At 46.9% G+C, this 21,984-nt stretch overlaps 1 protein-coding gene and 1 long non-coding RNA gene across 7 annotated transcripts in view; one reads left to right on the top strand and one right to left on the bottom strand.

The window, feature by feature from the left end:
• adck1 (aarF domain containing kinase 1) overlaps positions 1–21,984 on the top strand; it is a 650,404-nt gene that overhangs the window by 412,928 nt on the left and 215,492 nt on the right. The gene's annotated exons all lie outside the window — the stretch shown is intronic.
• LOC138753251 (uncharacterized) overlaps positions 1–21,984 on the bottom strand; it is a 70,822-nt gene that overhangs the window by 46,746 nt on the left and 2,092 nt on the right. Inside the window, exon 2 of the long non-coding RNA XR_011351061.1 lies at positions 21,124–21,288. This is a non-coding gene — a long non-coding RNA (uncharacterized lncRNA). The remainder of the gene's footprint in view (positions 1–21,123; positions 21,289–21,984) is intronic.

Below are 21,984 nucleotides of genomic sequence, written 5' to 3'. Positions count from 1 at the left end.
CTCCGACGTCCTTTCTTCTTCTTTTCGTTGTTTTTGTTTTTTCTTTCTTCGCTGCCATTTTCTCCACACTTTCACTTTCACTTTGTTATGGTTTTTATGTTTGTGCCTTTGTTTTTTCTCTATCTTTTTTTAACTTTTCTGGAGAGGGCTGGAGTTCCCCTACCGGCCACTACTCCATCACGTGACTCCTCGGCTGCTTGTACTCTTTATGTCAAAGTAAAACATTAAATATCCATTAGTTCTCTGGCTCCACCTCCAATCTATCCAAACTTTGGAAGAATTGCCTCTGCAATTTCATCTATAGATTATTTCAAAATAGGATGACCCATCCAGCTCAGGATTTTGACCTTCTTTGAGCTCAGTTAGTTACATATTCTCCTTATCTACTTTACTCATCATTCATCACCCAATGTTAATGTTCATCTGATCCGTCTTCATGCTGCAAAATAATGATTAATGCTTTCGCAAATTCTTTCTGCTCTGACCTCTGGTATCAATTTGCCAATCCTAAAACACCCCTATTCCATTTCCAAAATGTTACACTCTGCTGACGGAAGTCAGTGGATTGAACAGCATCAGTGGGAGAGAAATAATTGTCGACGTTTTGAGTCAGAACACTTCAATTCTTTTTCTCCCATGAACGCCATTCGACCAGCTGACTTCCTACTGCAGATTGATTTTTGCTCCTAATTACAGCATTTGCAGTCTCTCGAGAAGTTCCAATTCCCTTGCCAACCTTCCCTTCTGACTTTGTGTCTAAAATATTTTACTATTTTTTGTGTCCCTCGATAGTTTAACCATCATTCTTCTAAATTGTTTTTTTTTTGACATCTCTCCTCATTCCTTCGTGTTTGTGCTTGTGCTTGATGCCCACCCCTACCTTGAAGCCCACCCCTACCTTAAAGCCCAACCCTATCTTGATGCCCATCACTACCTTGATGCCCACCCCTACCTTGATGCCCACCCCTAGCTTGATGCACACCCCTATCCTTCATGCACACCCTTACCTGGATGCACACCCCTACCTTGATGCACACCCCTATCCTTGATGCACATCCCTTCCTGGATGCACACCCCTATTCTTGATGCCCCCCCTATCCTTGATGCACACCACTATCCTTGATGCACACCCCTAACTTGAAGACCACCCCTACCTTAAAGACCATCCCTACCTTGATGCCCATTGCTTCCTTGATGCCCACCCCTTCCTTGATGCCCACCCCTACCTTGATGCCCACACCTACCTTGATGCACATGCCTTCCTTGATGCCCACCCCTTCCTTGATGCCCACCCCTTCCTTGATGCCCACCCCTTCCTTGATGCACACCCCTATCCTTGATGCATACCCACCCCTTTCCTTGAATCCCACCCCTACCTTGATGCACACCCCTATCCTGGATGCACACCCCTTCCTGGATCGCAAATCCTATCCTGGATGCCCACCCCTATCCTGGATGCCCGCCCCTACCTTGATGCACACCCCTACCTTGATGTACACCCACCCCTTTCCTTGATGCCCACCCCTATCCTTGAATCCCACCCCTACCTTGATGCACACCCCTATCCTGGATACACACCCTTTCCTGGATGCCCACCCCTATCCTGGATGCCCACCCCTGACCCGGATGCCCACCCCTATCCTGGATGCCCACCCCTACCTTGATGCACACCCCTACCTTGATGCACACCCCTATCCTGGATGCACACCCCTTCCTGGATCCCCAATCCTATCCTGGATGCCCACCCCTATCCTGGATGACCACCCCTATCCTGGATGCCCACCCCTATCCTGGATGCCCACTCCTTCCTTGATGCACACCCCTATCCTTGAATCCCACCCCTACCTTGATGCACACCCCTATCCTGGATGCACACCCTTTCCTGGATGCCCACCCCTATCCTGGATGCCCACCCCTATCCTGGATGCCCACCCCTACCTTGATGCACACCCCTATATCCTTGATGCACACCCCTATATCCTTGATGCACACCCCTACATCCATGATGCACACCCCTATATCCTTGATGCTCACCCCTATATCCTTGATGCGCACTCCAATCCTTGATGCGCACCCCTATCCTTGATGCGCACCCCTATCCTTGATGCACACACCTATCCTTGATGCACACCCCTATCCTTGATGCATACCCCTTCCTTGATGCACACCCCTATTCTTGATGCACACCCCTATCCCTGATGCACACCCCTATCCTTGATGCTCTCCTCTATCCTTGATGCACACCCCTATCCTTGATGCACACCCGAGCTTGATGCACACCCCTTCCTTGATGCACACCCCTGTCCTTGATGCGCACCCCTATCCTTGATGCACACCCCTATCCTGGATGCACACCCCTTCCTGGATCGCAAATCCTATCCTGGATGCCCACCCCTATCCTGGATGCCTGCCCCTACCTTGATGCACACCCCTACCTTGATGTACACCCACCCCTTTCCTTGATGCCCACCCCTATCCTTGAATCCCACCCCTACCTTGATGCACACCCCTATCCTGGATACACACCCTTTCCTGGATGCCCACCCCTATCCTGGATGCCCACCCCTATCCCGGATGCCCACCCCTACCCTGGATGCCCACCCCTACATTGATGCACACCCCTACCTTGATGCACCCCCTATCCTGGATGCACACCCCTTCCTGGATCCCCAATCCTATCCTGGATGCCCACCCCTATCCAGGATGACCACCCCTATCCTGGATGCCCACCCCTATCCTGGATGCCCACTCCTTCCTTGATGCACACCCCTATCCTTGAATCCCACCCCTACCTTGATGCACACCCCTATCCTGGATCCACACCCTTTCCTGGATGCCCACCCCTATCCTGGAGCCCACCCCTATCCTGGATGCTCACCCCTACCTTGATGTACACCCCTATATCCTTGATGCACACTCCTACATCCTTGATGCACACCCCTACATCCATGATGCACACCCCTATATCCTTGATGCTCACCCCTATATCCTTGATGCGCACTCCAATCCTTGATGCGCACCCCTATCCTTGATGCGCACCCCTATCCTTGATGCACACACCTATCCTTGATGCACACCCCTATCCTTGATGCATACCCACCCCTTTCCTTGAATCCCACCCCTACCTTGATGCACACCCCTATCCTGGATGCACACCCCTTCCTGGATCGCAAATCCTATCCTGGATGCCCACCCCTATCCTGGATGCCCGCCCCTACCTTGATGCACACCCCTACCTTGATGTACACCCACCCCTTTCCTTGATGCCCACCCCTATCCTTGAATCCCACCCCTACCTTGATGCACACCCCTATCCTGGATGCACACCCCTTCCTGGATCCCCAATCCTATCCTGGATGCCCACCCCTATCCTGGATGACCACCCCTATCCTGGATGCCCACCCCTATCCTGGATGCCCACTCCTTCCTTGATGCACACCCCTATCCTTGAATCCCACCCCTACCTTGATGCACACCCCTATCCTGGATACACACCCTTTCCTGGATGCCCACCCCTATCCTGGATGCCCACCCCTATCCTGGATGCCCACCCCTACCTTGATGCACACCCCTATATCCTTGATGCACACCCCTATATCCTTGATGCACACCCCTACATCCATGATGCACACCCCTATATCCTTGATGCTCACCCCTATATCCTTGATGCGCACTCCAATCCTTGATGCGCACCCCTATCCTTGATGCGCACCCCTATCCTTGATGCACACACCTATCCTTGATGCACACCCCTATCCTTGATGCATACCCCTTCCTTGATGCACACCCCTATTCTTGATGCACACCCCTATCCCTGATGCACACCCCTATCCTTGATGCTCTCCTCTATCCTTGATGCACACCCCTATCCTTGATGCACACCCGAGCTTGATGCACACACCTTCCTTGATGCACACCCCTGTCCTTGATGCGCACCCCTATCCTTGATGCACACCCCTATCCTGGATGCACACCCCTTCCTGGATCGCAAATCCTATCCTGGATGCCCACCCCTATCCTGGATGCCTGCCCCTACCTTGATGCACACCCCTACCTTGATGTACACCCACCCCTTTCCTTGATGCCCACCCCTATCCTTGAATCCCACCCCTACCTTGATGCACACCCCTATCCTGGATACACACCCTTTCCTGGATGCCCACCCCTATCCTGGATGCCCACCCCTATCCCGGATGCCCACCCCTACCCTGGATGCCCACCCCTACATTGATGCACACCCCTACCTTGATGCACCCCCTATCCTGGATGCACACCCCTTCCTGGATCCCCAATCCTATCCTGGATGCCCACCCCTATCCAGGATGACCACCCCTATCCTGGATGCCCACCCCTATCCTGGATGCCCACTCCTTCCTTGATGCACACCCCTATCCTTGAATCCCACCCCTACCTTGATGCACACCCCTATCCTGGATCCACACCCTTTCCTGGATGCCCACCCCTATCCTGGAGCCCACCCCTATCCTGGATGCCCACCCCTACCTTGATGTACACCCCTATATCCTTGATGCACACTCCTACATCCTTGATGCACACCCCTACATCCATGATGCACACCCCTATATCCTTGATGCTCACCCCTATATCCTTGATGCGCACTCCAATCCTTGATGCGCACCCCTATCCTTGATGCGCACCCCTATCCTTGATGCACACACCTATCCTTGATGCACACCCCTATCCTTGATGCATACCCACCCCTTTCCTTGAATCCCACCCCTACCTTGATGCACACCCCTATCCTGGATGCACACCCCTTCCTGGATCGCAAATCCTATCCTGGATGCCCACCCCTATCCTGGATGCCCGCCCCTACCTTGATGCACACCCCTACCTTGATGTACACCCACCCCTTTCCTTGATGCCCACCCCTATCCTTGAATCCCACCCCTACCTTGATGCACACCCCTATCCTGGATACACACCCTTTCCTGGATGCCCACCCCTATCCTGGATGCCCACCCCTGACCCGGATGCCCACCCCTATCCTGGATGCCCACCCCTACCTTGATGCACACCCCTACCTTGATGCACACCCCTATCCTGGATGCACACCCCTTCCTGGATCCCCAATCCTATCCTGGATGCCCACCCCTATCCTGGATGACCACCCCTATCCTGGATGCCCACTCCTTCCTTGATGCACACCCCTATCCTTGAATCCCACCCCTACCTTGATGCACACCCCTATCCTGGATACACACCCTTTCCTGGATGCCCACCCCTATCCTGGATGCCCACCCCTATCCTGGATGCCCACCCCTACCTTGATGCACACCCCTATATCCTTGATGCACACCCCTATATCCTTGATGCACACCCCTACATCCATGATGCACACCCCTATATCCTTGATGCTCACCCCTATATCCTTGATGCGCACTCCAATCCTTGATGCGCACCCCTATCCTTGATGCGCACCCCTATCCTTGATGCACACACCTATCCTTGATGCACACCCCTATCCTTGATGCATACCCCTTCCTTGATGCACACCCCTATTCTTGATGCACACCCCTATCCTTGATGCACACCCCTATCCTTGATGCTCTCCTCTATCCTTGATGCACACCCCTATTCCTGATGCACACCCCTTCCTTGATGCACACCCCAATCCTTGAATTCCACCCCTACCTTGATGCACTCCCCTATCCTGGATGAACACCTATCCTGGATGCCCACCCCTATCCTGGATGCCCACCCCTATCCTGGATGCCCACCCCTACCTTGATGCACACCCCTACCTTGATGCACACCCCTATCCTGGATGCACACCCCTTCCTGGACCCCCAATCCTATCCTGGATGCCCACCCCTATCCTGGTTGACCACCCCTTCCTTGATGCACACCTCTATATCCTTGATGCACACCCCTATATACTTGATGCTCACCCCTATATCCTTGATGCGCACTCCAATCCTTGATGCGCACCCCTATTTTTGATGCGCACCCCTATCCTTGATGCATATCCCTATCCTTGATGCACACCCCTATGCTTGATGCACACCCCTTCCTTGATGCACACCCCTATTCTTGATGCACACCCCTATCCTTGATGCACACCCCTATCCTTGATGCACACCTCTATCCTTGTAGCACACCCCTATCCTTGATGCACACCCCAGCTTGATGAAGCACACCCCTATCCTTGATGCTCTCCCCTATCCTTGATGCACACCCCTATCCTTGATGCACACCCTTATCCTTGATGCACACCCCTGTCCTTGATGCACACCCCTGTCCTTGATGCACACCCTTATCCTTGATGCACACCCCTGTCCTTGATGCACACCCCTATCCTTGATGCACACCCCTATCCTTGATGCACACCCCTATCCTTGATGCACACCCCTATCCTAGATGCACACCCCTTCCTTGATGCACACCCCTACCTTGATGCACACCCCTATCCTTGATGCACACCCCTACCTTGATGCACACACCTATCCTTGATGCACACCCCTATCCTTGATGCACACCCCTATCCTTGATACACCCCCTTTCCTGCATGCCCACCCCTATCCTGGTTGACCACCCCTTCCTTGATGCACACCCCTATATCCTTGATGCACACCCCTATATCCTTGATGCTCACCCCTATATCCTTGATGCTCACCCCTATATCCTTGATGCGCACTCCAATCCTTGATGCGCACCCCTATCCTTGATGCGCACCCCTATCCTTGATGCACACACCTATCCTTGATGCACACCCCTATCCTTGATGCATACCCCTTCCTTGATGCACACCCCTATCCTTGATGCCCACCCCTACCTTGATGCACACCCCTACCTTGATGCACACCCCTATCCTGGATGCACAGCCCTTCCTGGATCCCCAATCCTATCCTGGATGTCCACCCCTATCCTGGATGCCCACCCCTACCTTGATGCACACCCCTACCTTGATGTACACCCACCCCTTTCCTTGATGCCCACCCTTATCCTTGAATCCCACCCCTACCTTGATGCACACCCCTATCCTGGATACACACCCTTTCCTGGATGCCCACCCCTATCCTGGATGCCCACCCCTATCCTGGATGCCCACCCCCCCTATCCTGGATGCCCACCCCTACCTTGATGCACACCCCTACCTTGATGCACACCCCTATCCTGGATGCACACCCCTTCCTGGACCCCCAATCCTATCCTGGATGCCCACCCCTATCCTGGTTGACCACCCCTTCCTTGATGCACACCTCTATATCCTTGATGCACACCCCTATATACTTGATGCTCACCCCTATATCCTTGATGCGCACTCCAATCCTTGATGCGCACCCCTATTTTTGATGCGCACCCCTATCCTTGATGCATATCCCTATCCTTGATGCACACCCCTATGCTTGATGCACACCCCTTCCTTGATGCACACCCCTATTCTTGATGCACACCCCTATCCTTGATGCACACCCCTACCTTGATGTACACCCCTATATCCTTGATGCACACTCCTACATCCTTGATGCACACCCCTACATCCATGATGCACACCCCTATATCCTTGATGCTCACCCCTATATCCTTGATGCGCACTCCAATCCTTGATGCGCACCCCTATCCTTGATGCGCACCCCTATCCTTGATGCACACACCTATCCTTGATGCACACCCCTATCCTTGATGCATACCCACCCCTTTCCTTGAATCCCACCCCTACCTTGATGCACACCCCTATCCTGGATGCACACCCCTTCCTGGATCGCAAATCCTATCCTGGATGCCCACCCCTATCCTGGATGCCCGCCCCTACCTTGATGCACACCCCTACCTTGATGTACACCCACCCCTTTCCTTGATGCCCACCCCTATCCTTGAATCCCACCCCTACCTTGATGCACACCCCTATCCTGGATACACACCCTTTCCTGGATGCCCACCCCTATCCTGGATGCCCACCCCTGACCCGGATGCCCACCCCTATCCTGGATGCCCACCCCTACCTTGATGCACACCCCTACCTTGATGCACACCCCTATCCTGGATGCACACCCCTTCCTGGATCCCCAATCCTATCCTGGATGCCCACCCCTATCCTGGATGACCACCCCTATCCTGGATGTCCACCCCTATCCTGGATGCCCACTCCTTCCTTGATGCACACCCCTATCCTTGAATCCCACCCCTACCTTGATGCACACCCCTATCCTGGATACACACCCTTTCCTGGATGCCCACCCCTATCCTGGATGCCCACCCCTATCCTGGATGCCCACCCCTACCTTGATGCACACCCCTATATCCTTGATGCACACCCCTATATCCTTGATGCACACCCCTATATCCTTGATGCACACCCCTACATCCATGATGCACACCCCTATATCCTTGATGCTCACCCCTATATCCTTGATGCGCACTCCAATCCTTGATGCGCACCCCTATCCTTGATGCGCACCCCTATCCTTGATGCACACACCTATCCTTGATGCACACCCCTATCCTTGATGCATACCCCTTCCTTGATGCACACCCCTATTCTTGATGCACACCCCTATCCTTGATGCACACCCCTATCCTTGATGCTCTCCTCTATCCTTGATGCACACCCCTATCCTTGATGCACACCCCTATCCTAGATGCACACCCCTTCCTTGATGCACACCCCTTCCTTGATGCACACCCCTATCCTTGATGCACACCTTTTCCTTGATGCACACCCCTATTCCTGATGCACACCCCTTCCTTGATGCACACCCCAATCCTTGAATTCCACCCCTACCTTGATGCACTCCCCTATCCTGGATGAACACCTATCCTGGATGCCCACCCCTATCCTGGATGCCCACCCCTATCCTGGATGCCCACCCCTACCTTGATGCACACCCCTACCTTGATGCACACCCCTATCCTGGATGCACACCCCTTCCTGGACCCCCAATCCTATCCTGGATGCCCACCCCTATCCTGGTTGACCACCCCTTCCTTGATGCACACCTCTATATCCTTGATGCACACCCCTATATACTTGATGCTCACCCCTATATCCTTGATGCGCACTCCAATCCTTGATGCGCACCCCTATTTTTGATGCGCACCCCTATCCTTGATGCACATCCCTATCCTTGATGCACACCCCTATGCTTGATGCACACCCCTTCCTTGATGCACACCCCTATTCTTGATGCACACCCCTATCCTTGATGCACACCCCTATCCTTGATGCACACCTCTATCCTTGTAGCACACCCCTATCCTTGATGCACACCCCAGCTTGATGAAGCACACCCCTATCCTTGATGCTCTCCCCTATCCTTGATGCACACCCCTATCCTTGATGCACACCCTTATCCTTGATGCACACCCCTGTCCTTGATGCACACCCCTATCCTTGATGCACACCCTTATCCTTGATGCACACCCCTGTCCTTGATGCACACCCCTATCCTTGATGCACACCCCTATCCTTGATGCACACCCCTATCCTTGATGCACACCCCTATCCTAGATGCACACCCCTTCCTTGATGCACACCCCTACCTTGATGCACACCCCTATCCTTGATGCACACCCCTACCTTGATGCACACACCTATCCTTGATGCACACCCCTATCCTTGATGCACACCCCTATCCTTGATACACCCCCTTTCCTGCATGCCCACCCCTATCCTGGTTGACCACCCCTTCCTTGATGCACACCCCTATATCCTTGATGCACACCCCTATATCCTTGATGCTCACCCCTATATCCTTGATGCTCACCCCTATATCCTTGATGCGCACTCCAATCCTTGATGCGCACCCCTATCCTTGATGCGCACCCCTATCCTTGATGCACACACCTATCCTTGATGCACACCCCTATCCTTGATGCATACCCCTTCCTTGATGCACACCCCTATCCTTGATGCCCACCCCTACCTTGATGCACACCCCTACCTTGATGCACACCCCTATCCTGGATGCACAGCCCTTCCAGGATCCCCAATCCTATCCTGGATGTCCACCCCTATCCTGGATGCCCACCCCTACCTTGATGCACACCCCTACCTTGATGTACACCCACCCCTTTCCTTGATGCCCACCCTTATCCTTGAATCCCACCCCTACCTTGATGCACACCCCTATCCTGGATACACACCCTTTCCTGGATGCCCACCCCTATCCTGGATGCCCACCCCTATCCTGGATGCCCACCCCTATCCTGGATGCCCACCCCTACCTTGATGCACACCCCTACCTTGATGCACACCCCTATCCTGGATGCACACCCCTTCCTGGACCCCCAATCCTATCCTGGATGCCCACCCCTATCCTGGTTGACCACCCCTTCCTTGATGCACACCTCTATATCCTTGATGCACACCCCTATATACTTGATGCTCACCCCTATATCCTTGATGCGCACTCCAATCCTTGATGCGCACCCCTATTTTTGATGCGCACCCCTATCCTTGATGCATATCCCTATCCTTGATGCACACCCCTATGCTTGATGCACACCCCTTCCTTGATGCACACCCCTATTCTTGATGCACACCCCTATCCTTGATGCACACCCCTATCCTTGATGCACACCTCTATCCTTGTAGCACACCCCTATCCTTGATGCACACCCCAGCTTGATGAAGCACACCCCTATCCTTGATGCTCTCCCCTGTCCTTGATGCACACCCCTATCCTTGATGCACACCCTTATCCTTGATGCACACCCCTGTCCTTGATGCACACCCCTATCCTTGATGCACACCCCTATCCTTGATGCACACCCCTATCCTTGATGCACACCCCTATCCTAGATGCACACCCCTTCCTTGATGCACACCCCTACCTTGATGCACACCCCTATCCTTGATGCACACCCCTACCTTGATGCACACACCTATCCTTGATGCACACCCCTATCCTTGATGCACACCCCTATCCTTGATACACCCCCTTTCCTGCATGCCCACCCCTATCCTGGTTGACCACCCCTTCCTTGATGCACACCCCTATATCCTTGATGCACACCCCTATATCCTTGATGCTCACCCCTATATCCTTGATGCGCACTCCAATCCTTGATGCGCACCCCTATCTTTGATGCGCACCCCTATCCTTGATGCATATCCATATCCTTGATGCACACCCCTATCCTTGATGCACACCCCTTCCTTGATGCACACCCCTATTCTTGATGCACACCCCTATCCTTGATGCACACCCCTATCCTTGATGCACACCTCTATCCTTGTAGCACACCCCTATCCTTGATGCACACCCCAGCTTGATGCACACCCCTTCCTTGAAGCACACCCCTATCCTTGATGCTCTCCCCTATCCTTGATGCACACCCCTATCCTTGATGCACACCCTTATCCTTGATGCACACCCCTGTCCTTGATGCACACCCCTATCCTTGATGCACACCCCTTCCTTGATGCACACCCCTATTCTTGATGCACACCCCTATCCTTGATGCACACCCCTATCCTTGATGCACACCTCTATCCTTGTAGCACACCCCTATCCTTGATGCACAACCCAGCTTGATGCACACCACTTCTTTGAAGCACACCCCTATCCTTGATGCTCTCCCCTATCCTTGATGCACACGCCTATCCTTGATGCACACCCTTATCCTTGATGCACACCCCTGTCCTTGATGCACACCCCTATCCTTGATGCACACCCCTATCCTTGATGCACACCCCTATCCTTGATGCACACCCCTATCCTAGATGCACACCCCTTCTTTGATGTACACCCCTACCTTGATGCACACCCCATCCTTGATGCACACCCCTACCTTGATGCACACACCTATCCTTGATGCACACCCCTATCCTTGATGCACACCCCTATCCTTGATGCACCCCCTTTCCTTGATGCACACCCCTATTCTTGATGCACACCCCTTCCTTGATGCACACCCCTATCCTTGATGCACACCCCTATCCTTGATGCACACCCCTATCCTTGATGCACCCCCTTTCCTTGATGCACACCCCTATTCTTGATGGACACCCCTTCCTTGATGCAGACCCCTATCCTTGATGCACACCCCTATCCTTGATGCACACCCCTATCCTTGATGCACACCCCTATCCTTGATGCACACCCCTATCCTGGATGCACACCCCTATCCTTATGTCTTATTTCCATGGGGTCTCATGAGACTTAAAGTTGTTTCTCTCTTTTAGTTGAATATGTCTTCCCTACAATAAGAAATATTTAAAATATTTCTCACTTTTGTTCTATTTCATTGTTTATCATATCCATGCCCGGCATTTCGGCCACCTCCTACGTGATCCCATCACCACCAGACATGTATTCCCCTCTCGTCCCCTCTCCTCTTTCTGCAGAGATTGCTCCCTCTGTGCCTCCCTCATTTACATCTCCCTCCCCACCAGTCACTCCTTGACACTTATCCCTGTGACCACAGCGTCCTCTTCCCTCATTACCATTCAGGGCCCCAAACAGTCCTTTTAAGTGAAGTAAGACTTCATTTGTGAAGTGGTCACCCACTGCATCTGGTGCTCCAGAAACTGGACGCAGACTGGGACATAGTGGAGATCTCCCAGTAGGCATCCATTTCAATTACCCGCCCCACTCCCTTGCTGACATGTGTGCCCATGATCTCATGTCAAAACACAGAAATTCTGGAGGAACTCAGCCAGTACTGCAGCATCATAGAAAGTAAAGATATATTTCCAACACCTTGAGCCTGAGCCATTCCTTGAGGTATGAGTGATTTTTCACTCATACCTTGAGGAGGAGCTTAGGCCCAGGGATGCAGTGTTGCCGGAGCTCACTGGAGCATTGCACTGGCACCTCATCGAGCCGCTCTGGCACCTCAAGGGCCCACTCAGGGCGGCGGCGGCTCAATGTGCGATCAAACTCGCATGCCTGTCACCCCTCCCTGCTGAGTGCTATTTTCTGTTCTGGACATATCTGTTTCTTCCACAACTGGTCGTCCTAATTTGTAATCTTACAGTTCGCTGTCAATTATACAATGCCAAAGACAACATGGCAGCCACCAAGGCCAAGTCTCGCGAGACCTCCTTGTCGCCATTTTTGGTGAGCTCTGGCCCCTCATAAAATTTGCACTGCTCAAGCCCGAAACGTCAGTAATATATTTTTAACTCATATGGATGCTGTAAGACTGGCTGAGTTCCTCCAGCATTTCTGTGCTTTGACTTTCAATACTCCTGCTTCTCTCTCATATTCTGTTCTCAGCCCACTCAGTGTACTCTCTGTGGCCTTTGCACTTTAAGTGTTGATTAGAAGCGTTGTTCAATATTGAGGAATGCTGATTCATTGGTTGAGGGAGGATGATGAGTGCAAGCAAGAGGTTTTCATCCCCATTGTCAATATTGAGGATTCCCTGCATTACTCCCTCCTACCTGTGTAACCCACATTTGTCGGATGCATCTAGGGCTGTGTCAAAGAAACGTGGAACATGACTATGACTATATCAGGGTTCTGCTTCATAAATCTCCTGTGAGACACCCAACCCCAGATGTTTATGAAGAAAACTTTGCAAGGACAACTTGGACTGGGAGCCTTTTTGCCACATCTAAGTATCAGGTGGTCTGTCCAGTCTTATCTTATTTTTAATATAATTTTTTATTTTTCACGCTGTGAACCATATCAACCAAAATATGTACAAATGTTTCTCATTAAATATACACAGTGGCATTTTGTCCCTTTTTTCCCCCTTTCCCTCCCTCTCCTCTTCCCACCCCCCTCCAAAACCCATATATATTCAACATATACAATACAATAAAACGATCAAATAATCTCTTCACACAAAGGAAAGTAAACAAGAAAAATGCGTCATCTACTTTTACACACTGGATCGTCGTTTTGTCTTCTTATCATTTTAGGGGGTGGAAAAAATTATGTTATTTTTTTCCAATGGATTACATTTATTCATTTCCATGTACCATTGCTTTATTCTCAGGCTCTCTCCCATTCTCCAAGTTGACATTATACATTTTTTTGCTTCTGCTAAGGCTATCGTAATAAATCTTTTTTGCACTTTATCCAATTTGAGGCCTAATTCCTTGCTTCTTATGTTACTTAGAAGAAAGATCTCTGGATTTTTTGGTATACTACTTTTTTGTGATTTTATTTAATACTGATTTAGACCTTCTCAAAACATTTTCACTTTCTCACATGCCCAAATTGCATGTATTGCTGTTCCCATTTCCTTCTTACAACGAAAACATCTATCTGATAATGTTGGATTCCATTCTTTTAATTTTTGAGGAGTGATATTTAACCTGTGTAACCAATTATACTGTATCATGCGTAACCTTGTGTTTATTGTATTCTCCATAGTTCCAGAACATAACTTTTCCCATCCTTCATTTTTTTATCTTTATGTTTAAATCCTTTTCCCAGTTTTGTTTAGGTTTATAGCTGATTTCATCATTTTCCTTATCTTGCAGCTTAATGAACATGTTGGTTATAATTTTTTTAATTATCATTGTGTCTGTAATCACATATTCAAAGCTACTTCCTTCTGGTAACCTCAGTCTGTTTCCCAATTTGTCCTTTAAATAAGCTTTCAGTTGATGATATGCAAACATTGTACCATGAATTATTCCATATTTGTACTTCAACTGTTCAAATGTTAATAAATTATTTCCCAAAAAACAATTTTCTATTCTTTTGATTCCTTTTCTCTCCCATTCTCTAAAGGAAAGGTTATCTATTGTAAAAGGGATTAATGGATTTTGCGTCAATAACAATTTTGGTATTTGGTAATTCATTTTTTTCCTTTCTAAGTAGATCTTCTTCCATATATTAAGTAAATGATTAAGTAAATAACTGGTGAGCTTTTATATTGAACCAACTTTTCATCTCACTTATAGAGTATATGTTCTGGTACCTTCTCCCCTATTTTATCTAGTTCTATCTTAGTCCAGTCTGGTTTTTCCCTTGTCTGGTAAAAATCTGATAAATAACTTAATTGTGTTGCTCTATAATAATTTCTAAAAGTTTGGTATCTGCAAACCAATTTGGTTTTACCTCTCTGTTAATTTATCTAACGCAGCCTTTGGTTTTCCCCCTTTCCACAAGAATTTCCTTATTATTCTCTTTAGTTCATTAAAGTATTTTTCTGTGAAGGGAATTGGTAACGTTTGAAATAAGTATTGTATCCTTGGGAACACATTTATTTTAATGCAGTTTACCCTCCCTATCAACATTAACGGTAATTCTTTCCAATGTTCTAAGTCTTCCTGCAATTTCTTTATAGTGGCTGATAATTTAGTTTGTACAAATGGCTTAAGTTATTATCTAATCTGATAACTAAGTATCGGATTGCTTGTGTTTGCCATTTAAATGGTGATTCTTTTTTAAAATTCTGTATAATCCACATTACTCATTGGCATCGCTTCACTTTTCTTTGCGTTGTACCCCGATATTTCTCCATATTCCTTCAATTTCTTATGTAATTCTTTTATTGATATCTCTGGTTCTTTTAGGTGTACTATGATGTCATCTGCAAATAAGCTGATTTTATACTCCTTCTCCTTTATTTTTATCCCTTTTATTTTATTTTCTATTCTTATCAGTTCTGCCAAAGGTTCTATTACTAAGGCAAACAATGAGGGGGATAATGGACATCCCTGTCTAGTTGACCTACTTAATTTAAAATGGTTCGATACATATTCATTTACTGCTACCTTCGCCAATGGTCCATTATACAATGTTTTAATCCAATTAATATATTTTTCTGGTACATTGAACTTCTGTAATACTTTAAATAAGTAGTTCCCCTCTCTTCCGTCAAAGGCTTTTTCTGCGTCTAAAGCAACAGCCACTCTTGGTTTCTTATTTCTTTGAACTGCATGAATTAGATTAATAAGTTTACAGACATTATCCGCTGTTCATCTTTTCTTAATAAATCCAGTTTGATCTTGTTTTACTATTTTTGGTACACAATTGGCCAATCTGTTTGCTAATAATTTCGCTATTATTTTATAATCTGAGTTAAGTAGAGATATTGGTCTATATGATGCTGGTGTTAAAGGATCCTTCCCCGTCTTTGGTATTACTGTAATTATTGCTGTCTGACATGAATCTGGCAAGTTTTGTGTTTCTTTTACCTGGTTCATTACTTCCAGGAGAGGAGGAATTAATAAGTCTTTAAATTTTTTATAAAATTCTATTGGAAATCCATCCTTTCCTGGTGTTTTATTGTTTTATTTTAATATATCCTGTACTTCCTCTATTTCAAATGGTTTTATTAGTTTGTTTTGTTCCTCTTGCAATTTCGGCACTTCAATTTTAGCTAAAAACTCCTCTATTTTATCATCTTTCCCCTCGTTCTTAGTTTGGTATAATTGTTCATAATATTCCTTAAAGTTTTCATTAATCTCTGTTGGGTTATATGTAATTTGTTTGTCCTTTTTCCTTGATGCCAATACAGTTCTTTTAGCTTGTTCTGTTTTAAGTTGCCAGGCTAATATTTTATGTGTTTTTTCTCCCAGTTCGTAATACTTTTGCTTTGTTTTCCTTATGTTCTTCTCCACCTTATACGTTTGCAATGTTTCGTATTTTATTTTTTTGTCCGCCAATTCTCTCTTTTTTGTTATATCATCCCTTTTTACTAGTTCCTTTTCTGTACTTACTATCTCCCTTTCCAACTGCTCTATTTCCCGATTGTAGTCCTTTTTCATCTTAGTCACATAACTTATTATCTACCCTCTAATGAAGGCTTTCATTGCGTCCCATAATATAAATTTGTCTTTCACTGATTCTGTGATTATTTCAAAATATGTTTTAATTTGGCATTCAATAAACTCTCTAAATTCCTGCCTTTTAAGTAGCATGGAGTTTAGCCTCCATCTATATGTTCTTTGTGGGATGTCCTCCAGTTCTATTGCTAATAACAGGGGTGAATGATCAGATAGTAGTCTAGCTTTATACTCAGTTTTCCTAACTCTCCCTTGAATATGGGCTGACAACAAAAAACATATCAATATGTTTTATGCCTACTTGAATAATATGAATATTCCTTCTTTCTTGGGTGTTGCTTCCTCCATATATCTATAAGTTTCATTTCCTGTATTGATTTAACCTTAAATTTGGTTACTTTATTCTTTTTGCTTGTCTTTTGTCAAGTTTTATCCAACATTGGATCCAAATTAAGGTTAAAATCCCCTCCTATCAATATATTTCCTTGTGTGCCTGCAATCTTCAAAAAAATATCACACATAAACTTTTGATCCTCTTCATTAGGTGCATATATATTGAGCAAATCCCAAAATTCTGAATATATCTGACACTTTATCATTACATACCTCCCTGCTGGATCTATTATTTCCTCCTCTATTTTGATTGGTACATTTTTATTTATTAATATGGCTACACCTCTGGCTTTTGAATTATATGATGCTGCCGGTACGTGTCCTACCCAGTTTCTCTTTAATTTGTTATGTTCCACTTCAGTTAGATGCGTTTCCTGCACAAATGCTATATCTATTTTTTCTTTCTTCAGTAAATTTTGTAGCCTCTTCCTTTTAATTTTGTTATGTATTCCATTAATGTTTATAGTCATATAGTTCAACGTGGCCATCTTATATCTTGTTTACACCTCTTTTCCGCTTCCTCGCCACCTCCACCCCCCTTTTTCCCATTTTTATCTCTTAGTTTTCCCTTTTTAAACTCAATGTACAACAACACATTTAAAACATAAAATACTCCAACAATTCCCACACCCAATAATACCTTAACCCCAAATGCTTCCCCCCTCTCTGAATTGCCCCTTATCCCTTGCCGGGCAACCACAACTCCCCTTTCCATTTGGATTGCGATCTTACTTGCAAGCGTCAACTGATTTTGCAGTGACGGTTATTCCCTCTCCCCTCCACCACCCCCAGAAAACATTTTTTTACATATATAACAAAGCTCTCTCTTTTTTTCCCCCTGACTTTATATATACTTTATTACCATTCTTCATTCTTGTTACATCTCTTCATCTCTCCTTCTCCTTCAAATATTCTGCTAATTCTTGTGTTTCCTCCGGATCCGGATCCGGGGATCTGTTTTGCTCCCCAGGTATAAATACTTTTCTTCTTTCTTCTCCGGTGACTTTTCTTCTTTTTTCAGTTGTTTTTACTTTCTCCTTCTTGGCTGCCATCTTCTTTCACTTCTCTGTAACTTTATCTTCTATTTCTTATATTTTATATTTGTTGAACTTTGTCTTTTCCTGACTTTTTTTCTGGAGAGGGCTGGTTTTACTCGACTGGCCACTACTCCATCACGTGACTCCTCCTGTCCAGGGATAAAGATTAGCTTGGACACTAGGGAGAACTCTGTTAGCTATGTTTGAAATAGTGCCACAAGATTTTTGACATGAACATGGGAGTTGAGAATAGTCTGACTGTTTGAATCACTGTCTGGTATCAAGGTGCCGAAGCATAGGCCAAAAAAAACTTACAGAAAGTTCGCAAATATTTAGATCCTGTGTTTTTGCTGCGAGCTGATCTCAAAAGGTAGGTTCATTATTGACTCTGATGTTCTTTGGGAAACCCTGAGATGATGAAAAGTGTGGTATAAGACTTCTTTCTACTTATCCCCCGTAGTGGGGGTAGGATCTTGCTGAAGCCGTGTGGCACAGAGGCTGCTGCTCCCCTCTGAACATCATTCCTCTCACACTTGACAGTAGTCAATCAACCCATCAAGGCAAGCAACTCCCACTGGCTGCTTTATTTTTACAGACATTCTGGACATTCTGAACACTGCGGGAATAATTGTACAATCTGTTCTGGCAGTTCGAGATGCCCTTGATCATCTTTTAGTATTCCACAGGCATGAACTTGTCACCATCTTGGCACTTTATCTTCTCTCATTCTAACCAGCTCCTACTCTGAATGACCCATCGTATTGGTGAAATAAAAACAAAGGGCAAGATGTGATTTATTAGCCAGCTACAAAACTCCCACTGTGACCTCTGTCAAGAACTGAAAACGATCAACAGTAAAAGGAAGAGGTGGATATCACAATTCATTTCTGGTTAACTAATTCCAGACTCAACCAATATCATTTTAATATTTATCCTTTCATTTTTCTCATTGACATAAAATGATAGGAGTGAGAATTTACTCTATTATCATTTTCGAACATGGACAGCACAGTACAGGGCCTTTGGCTTACAAAATGTTGACGACCTATATAAGCCGACTCCACAATCTAAATCTTCCCTCCCTCGCACCCATAACTCTTTTTTTCTTGCATTCATGTACCCGTCTGAGCCTTTTAAAATGTCCTGATGTTACCAGCCCCCATCATGCATTCCAGCCATCCCTATGTAAAAAACATACTCCTGATGGTCTCCCTGAAACTTTCCTTCCCTCACCTTATACAGATTTTTTAAGGGAGGTTTATATCCTTTGCTTCAATGACATTTGTAAGTCCTACCAATGCCCCCCTGCTGACAGAACTTTATCTGGCATTGTTTGGAACATTCTGAATTGTGGTAGATGCGTTGCCTTGTGGTTGAAGCCTTGAAGGATCCTGCAACAGCTGTGCCCATTGTTTTAGCCTCCCAGTTCCTGGCCTGCTGTTGAATGTCAGTCCATTGCTACATCTTAAGGGTAGCATGATGGCACAGCTGGTAGGGCCACTGCCTCACGCTGCCCATTGAAGCCAGACATACCCAACACTTTTTTTTTACCACTCTGTCTAATTGTGTGACCACTTTCAATGAGCTGTGGACATTGATCTGCACAGCAATACTTTTAAGAGTCTTGCCTCCATCTGTACACATTTACTTTACATTTGATCTCTCAAATTTTAACACCTCGCACTTGTCAAGATTAAATTCCATCTGCCATTTCTCTGTCCATGTCTACAACTGATCAAAATCTTGAATTCTTTGAAAGCCCTCTACACTGTTCACACCTCTATCAATCTGTAGCCCCTTTCACACGTGCGTCCCACTAAATTGGCCATTCAGTGTCCTGGGATAGGAAAGGGGGCTTGGCTTTTCACACTTGACCACTCCTAACTGGGACACTGAATGCATTCACACTTGCAAGGAGCCATCCTCGGGGTGAGGACAGTTCTACCTTCTACTGGTGACAAGGCATCAAGTGATGGTGGACCTACTCTAAATCCTGATCAATGTATTATGATCTTATATATGAACAAAATTAATCACACCTAATTATTACATAATTAAACTTCATATACAGCACAGTATGAGCCCTTCAGCCCCTGTTGTTGTTGTGCCAACCTATATAAATCTTTATAAGGGACTGTGGGAAAGTACTAACAATAAATAGCAATAGCAGACAATTTTTAAACAGGGTGGGAAAGTTGGTAGCATTTTATTGCTCAATTCATATAGCATGGGAAAATTTGTAGCGCTATAATGAACAATTTATATAGCGTGGGAAAGTTGGTACCATTATCGCGTACAATTTATAAATACCGTGGGAAAAAGCAATGGTGGACCTGCCCTCACAGAATTCTGTACAGCAGAGAAAGGGCTATATGCCCGGCTGCATGCATGGAGCATTCATAGAGAGGTTTCTCTTCTGCATGGCACTCTGGGAAGTCAGGTCCGCCATTACTTTTTTCCCACACTGTTTAAAAATTGTCCGCTATTGCTATTTATCGCTATTTATTGCTATTTATTTCCTCTCTCTCTCACCTCCACCACTGTGACTTTCCCATAGCAAAGTTTATACCTTCATTTTAATCTTCCTGCAGTCACACAAAAACTTGGGTCATTTCGATCCCACAATGCAATTACCTGTTTCATACTTGCCTGATTGCAACGCTGGCGTCTGCAGACGCTACGAATTGTACTAGGGGGTCAAGGCTGTCAATCCTCGGCATTATTGCCGGTTAATTCCTGGGATCACTTGCAAGTGTGAACGGAGCTTTTGTGTCCTCTGCAAGCTCACTAACCCCCACCCACCTTGTCCTTCATCCAAACTATTTATGTGTATTGCAAACAACAGGCAACATCAATCCCTGTGGGATTCCTCTGGTCCCAGGCCTTCATCCCAAATATCAGCCTTCCATCACTACCCTCTGTCTTCTATGATCCAGCCAATTTTGTATCCGAACTATCAACTGATCATAAGCCTTTTTATGGTGCAATGCCACTTTGAAGGTGGTTCAAAGAAACAAAAAAAATTGAATTTACCTTTTTATGGAGAAGCCCTAGAAGGCTGATCCAGCGTTGCTTTCTTACTGAGCACCGTCAGGAGCCATCTTCTGGAGCTGAGGGGGGGGGGGGGGGTGTCGAGTGGTGCAGTAGCGCCGCCCATCGGCATGACATCATCCATATGTATCAAGAAGGGAAAGCGACCTGTACCCAAAATGGCAAACGAAGAGCAGGTAAGAGCACTGGTGGAGATCCGTTCAAGGAGTCTTAGGACTCAGGCAGATCTCCTGTGTGTGATAGTACAGATTCTATCACCAATGTGTACATATGTACATATGTACAGATGGTAGTGTAGGATGACTGTGATTGGCTGAGAGTGTAGCCACACCTACTGGCTGGTCTTAAAGGATTGTTCCTAGCCAGACCAGGTCATTCTGGACTGGTTGACCTACTTGTGATATGCTCCAGTCTTTTAGTTAATAAAACCCTTGGTTTGGATCAACAAGTCTTTGGTTCTTTCGACGCACATTATAATTTTATTAACTAAAAATAAATTTTGAAGGGATGGAGCGTATGCTACAGCTGGAACGCCTTGACATCGACCCATAGTCAGCTACAGCCTTGAATGATTTTAAGCACTGAGTGAGGTGCTTCGAAACATACTTACAGCTCTCTGATCCTACCCTGATAGAGGACAGTCATCGACTACTAATATTGATGACTATGGTGTCCCCGAGAGTCTACCAGAGTGTCCAGGACGCGACCACTTACGCCGTAGCCATGAAGGTGCTGAAAGGGCTCTACGAACGACCGGAGAACAGGGTCTATGCTCGACACAAACTTGCTACAAGGAGGCAACAGCCCGGTGAGTCCTGTAAAGCTTATATTCAGGCACTAAGA

This window comes from Narcine bancroftii, chromosome 2 (genome assembly GCF_036971445.1).
Source record: "Narcine bancroftii isolate sNarBan1 chromosome 2, sNarBan1.hap1, whole genome shotgun sequence".
In the NCBI taxonomy this organism is placed as follows: Eukaryota; Metazoa; Chordata; class Chondrichthyes; order Torpediniformes; family Narcinidae; genus Narcine; species Narcine bancroftii.
Note: the sequence above shows the minus strand (reverse complement) of the source record. Positions and strands in the feature narration are given on the sequence as shown.